Source organism: Parasteatoda tepidariorum, chromosome 7 (assembly GCF_043381705.1).
Source record: "Parasteatoda tepidariorum isolate YZ-2023 chromosome 7, CAS_Ptep_4.0, whole genome shotgun sequence".
Lineage (NCBI taxonomy): Eukaryota > Metazoa > Arthropoda > Arachnida > Araneae > Theridiidae > Parasteatoda > Parasteatoda tepidariorum.
The window spans coordinates 72444746-72450745 of record NC_092210.1 but is presented as its reverse complement, the minus strand read 5'-3'; positions in this window follow the sequence as shown (position 1 = coordinate 72450745).

Below are 6000 nucleotides of genomic sequence, written 5' to 3'. Positions count from 1 at the left end.
TTTGAAACCAATCTTCTAAATTTTCTTCATCAAGAATTTCGAAACCTTAGATTTCTTTTGCTTGTTCGAGAATACTGTTATCATATTTTTCTTGAACATCTGAAGAGGATTGTTCATCAAGCGGTATGATCTTTCTCCAAGATCGTGATAACGTAGACGATTTTACCTTTGACCATGCTGCTGATATTCCATATACTGCAATCCAATAACGAATATTGCTTCCAAAAATTTTGTAGTGTTATAACTTCATGAATCAAATTTTTTTTATCTTGAAAATGCTTCTCTTTATATTTTTTGTGTGACTCCGGAATGAGCACGGATAATCGAGAGTGTACTGTATTTTGTTGTTTGAATAATATATTATTTTCATCAAATTCTGTCTTCTATTTTAAGTTTATGTTTCAATTTGTTTATAAAACAATAACAAAGATATAAATTTATTTTATGTGGCATAAATAATTATTATAATCTTACTCTCTTCTCTTTTGCAATTACAAAGATTGAAAAGAGAAAAATTAATGTACCATTGCAGTTTTGCTTATGTCAAGGAGAAATTATTTAATCAAATTATCTGTCCTTAGATATTAAAAATTCCTAATGATACTTAGATTATAATTCTTTATGATTGCCTTGATTATTTTTTTATTTTTTTTTATTTGACTATTCGATCATACTAATTACATCTGGTTTTCCTAACCATTACATTGAATTTTTGTATTTTCTCTTGTTTTATTATTAAAAAAATTAAAATATATCAATTAATTAACTTCTCGTATAACTATAGGTCATTGATAACACATCGATTCTTAATGATAAGGTGAAGGTTTTAGCGGATTTGATAAAGGAATCTAAACATGTTGTAGTTCACACTGGTGCAGGCATAAGTACCTCAGCTGGAATTCCAGATTTTAGGTAATCATATGTTTCATTTTTAAATTTTTTAAGAAAGAATATGGATTATTTATTAAAAGAATAGTGTTGGGAAACTGGACAAGCAGTCTGTGTCCAAATTATCAGAATCAACGATAATTTAATTAAAAATTTGACTGATGCAATTGGGAAATGAAAAAGACACTTAAAAAAAAAAAACTTATTCTTTTATTATGCTTCTATATAAATTATATATTCTTTTATTAAAATTCTATCTTGTATAGTTTTTCACAAAATGGATGTTTGCATTTTTTGATCAGGTATTTCCCCAGGGGTGGTATTCTGAGCTTGAGTCGACCATCGATTTGAGTTTTTGGAAGCCGCACCAGGGGGCACTTTACCTGATATTCTACTTTCCCCTCCCATTGCTCGATTTTTGGTATTCCAAGCAAGTTTTAGTGGATCTTGAGGGCTTTTTTCGGTCGATGCAAAAACCACTGGTATTTTCAGTATAGTAATGGCGAGCGCATGGTTAGTAAATATTTTACACGGCTAAGTCCTCGGCAGAGACTGATGTATATATATGCTTTTAGTCTACATGATGATGTATTTTATGATTTTTTCGATTAACGGAAAATCTTGTTCAGTATTTATGCGTGGAACTAACAGAGGACTTGGAAAAAGAAGCAAGGCGACAAAACGTGATTTCAGTTGAAACATAAGTTAAAGTTAATTTATTTTCAATAACATAAGCACATTTCGCTTTTTAAAAAAATTAAAAAAAATGAATTTAATTTTTCTTAAACACTGTTGTCAAATTTTATATTCAAATCAAATATACAGTGGTTCTAATATTGCATAAAAACTGAAAATGGGATATAAACAAATACTTAAGTGAATAATAAAGTATTTTAAAACTATACTGTAATTCACTATACTTAAAATCTTTGAATAATCTTTTTTAACATAAAACTAATATTGCTGAACATGGTAACTGCAATATGAAGTACATAAATTGCTTGACAAATTAATAACTAAATATTTCGAATCTCTCAAAGTGAATTTTTTCTTATAGCTAAAATTTTATAAAAGTTTTGTTAAAGAGAGTNGAAAAGATTCGTCGCACAACGTAAAGCAGAAGTTAAGTAATTAGTTTAAAATTATAAATAAACACATAATTTGTTTTAAAGTTAATTTAATTTCTAGAAGCATTATAAACATTTACAAAATGAAATACACATCTTTTTGTTTCATATGGTATATTTATTTGTATTTTTCAATGTATGAATTTTTTATGGTTTGCCATATACAAATAATTATAAATTTTTATCTTCATTATTCACTTTGCTTTTGAAATAACAGAAATGCTCATTAGATTTAATGAATAATTATGTACAAATCAACATATCAAGAACAACCAATATTTACAATATGCATTCACATTTCATTAATATGAATAATTATATGTTCATTTCATAATTTAATTTTCTTTTGTAATTATACCAATTACAGAACTTACCAAATTTTTATCAAATAAAATATCAGCAAACTAAACTAAGATTCATAAATATTAAAAAAAATAAATTTTTGGTACACATTAAACTGTAAATTATATATTAAATATCAAGTGTCCTGAAAATTTCATGAAACTAAAATTTAAAATATCAAATGTCTCTCATTATTTCTTATTATCGAAATATTCCTATTCTATCTGTCATAAGGAAGCAGTGAATATTTGAGTCATTAGATAAAATGTTTTGACTAACAACTGAAATTCTAAATGATGATCTTTTTTTTTTTCTGTCAAGTTCTGGGTTTAGTATTCGAAATTTTATTTTTTAAAAAATAGATTTTTTTGAAACAGGTATAGTAGATTAAAACGGGAACAGACAACAATTGAGATCTTAATATAAAATTGGTCAATTATTATAAATATTAATTTGGTAATTCTCTTAACATACTTAATACAGATTAATTTTTTTTAACTGAAAACTGAAAATTTTTTTAATATTCTTTGTCTAAAAAATCATTTTCATTTTGAAATATTGGATATTTGTAGTATAGATCCATTGATGTATTTTAACAGACGCTGAAGGGCTTACAATCCAAATAAATTATGCAATAAGTTTTATATGTGTATGCGTATGCATATTACATATAATTTGTTTCAATGATAAGTATTATAATAAAATTTAATCATTTTTTCATGTTTCATTTATTTTTCATAATTTTATATGCAAAATTCAGATTAATGAAGTAAGTCATACTTCATATAATTTATATATAAGTTACTAAGTCAAATTTAAAAACAATAAGATGATAATTTCAAAGAACAGTTTGATTTGATAATTACAAAGAAAATCGATAGGAAATGATAAATTGTGAAAGAACCCACTTTGTGGGTACAAAGATTGATTTTTTCAAGTGGGCCCAATCTGAAAAAAAAAAAAAAAAAAAAAACACTGGGTTGTTCTGGGCTGCACTCACCTTTGCGAATCCTGAAAGAAGGCAACAATAAGCATGCAATAATTTATTATTCGAGTGCTAGATGGTAACCATTTGGTGTTGGATTTTACAAACAGTGTATTGTTTGCAATAAAATAGAATTTCTACAAATAAATAGTGGAAAAATAATTAGAAAAGAAAATTTCCCAAATCAAAGAGTATATATATATATATATGTATTAAAAAAAAATTATAACTTCTAAATTACATTCTTATTATTGAGATACCATTTTAGTAATTTTAGTGGAAAAAAAAAATTTATCGGAATCATAGTTAAAGTTAAATTTATATTTTTTATTTTGTAGAAGTGTGAATTTGTATTTCTTAATTTTATAATCTTGGTAATTTTGCAAAACTTGGTTATGGTATGTTAAGCCATGTATGTTTAGTAATTAAAACAAAACTATTCTTTAAGAGATAATTACCATAATAAAAATTTTTCAGAAAGGAAAAAGTTGCATTGGAAAAAATTTATAGTACTTAAATTCACGGCTAAATTTTTTTTTTACCAATAACAAGTTTTGGATAATTTCACACATTAAAGATAGCAAAATTATTTGAGAACATTTCTTCTGGCATATTCACTGTTCGTACCTACTCTATATATGGCAATGATAATAAGAAAATCATCACTATGCACACTACAAATCACAATCATCACTATTACATGAAAATATTTTATCTGCAAATATTAGCTTCAACAATATGATTAAATATTTTATAGATGAAATTTTGTTTTTCGTGAATTATTCTGCCTCACATACATGTAAAGCTTTAAGCCAGAAATTTTAGCATTATTGACGCTTTGAAACTCTTATTACTTTTGGTTTTACAAACATATAAAAACTATGAGCATAATTTAAAATAAAATTGGAAAAATTATGATATAACAACAGCAGTCTCACAAATAGCAATTAACTAATTCATACCAATTTAAAACATCTCAACTAAAAAATAACAGAAATTTTTGCAATACATAAATAAATCAAAATGGCAGGAAATCTTTCGTAGTGTGTTAAATATATAACTGAATAATCCGTAACAGCTATCACATGCATTATTTAATTTATAAACATATAAGTGAGATATATACATCTTAAAATATTACGAAACATGCATCTGTTGCTGCACAGTTATAATATTTTACATCAAGATGGAATATTAATTTGTGATAAAGAATTAAATTTCAGAAAAAATATTAAGAAAATCAGTAAATACAAAAAATAATAATACTTACAATATCTAAATCAACTCCACTAACAAGCCGCTTTGTTCCAAATTTCTTATCAGTGTCAACAAAATATTGATCTACAAAAAATTAAATGTTTTATTTAACATTTAAAGTCAGGATTTATCAAGATAGCTCTAATTAGTAAACATATTATGGAAATATAAGCAAATAAATTAGAGTTTCGAGCTGAAACGGACAAGAAAAAAAAGGGTATATCAGCATACTTAACATTGCGAAATAGAGTAAAATCATTTGATGTTGAGGTTATGTGATAGTTAAACACCGACAGAGATTTAGCATTATTAAAAGTTATTATTCCCACTTTTGTTGTTAGTTAACTATTTTTGTACTAACATTAGAAAGAATTGCTGTATACTTAAAAAGACTGAAAGGGCCAGTTTGGCCCTTCCCAGATTCTTTGTTTTTATATCACATAGACACCCAGAATCTTAAAACATAATCATAATTAATTTCATGAAAACAGATAACAGAAATGATTATTAAAATTCTATGGTATTTTATTCGATTTGGTGCATGAAAATATTTGATTCAATGGAACATTGGTTTTTAAAGTATACATTAGTTTCTTAGATAATTGAGTCTTTTTTTCAAAAAATGCATACAAAAGAGCATCTTATACCCAAAACTACCTGAGGTAATGGGAACCAACAAATATACCTAAGGGGACACCCTATCATTCTAGGTATAATACACATAAGAATGATTAAATATAAGCATTAAAAGTGGATCAAATTATGAAAAGTAAGAAATACTCCAAACATTTAATAAGTTATTTTTCAAATAACAGAGTAACAAAACTAGCATAACTATGGTGGTACTAGCAGAACTACAACTGGATAGCAAATGAAATTTTCAATGTACCAGGGGTGATTGTGAGCCCAAGTCAAAATTCCGGAAAATTTCTTGAGTAAGAAAGAAAAAAAAAAATTTTTAAATCGAAAAATTAGAAAAAAAATTTAAACAAGGTTTTTTCCTTTTTCTCAATACTTCTTTCTTAGTTTACTTAAAATAAATTTAAAATTTTACACATACCTATACTATTTACACATACCAATGATGACTTGGAGAAGTAATTAAAATTTACAAACATTACTTTCTTTGTTGAGTTTATGATTATAATAACTATTTACTGATAAAAAAATGAATATTAATCTTGAATATAAGCTTACAAAGTATCTGGCTCGCCCTTACGAACAAATAAAATAAACTGAGTTTCTAAGTTCCACCTTTGAAAATTTGATTTCCGGAAACCTTTGTGATCAATGATTTTTAAAACATCTTAACCTTCGATCTCCGGAAACTTCCGGATCACGGTCAGCGAAAAATCCAGAAATCCGGAGCACAATCAGCCCTGATATACCTCAACAATCCAT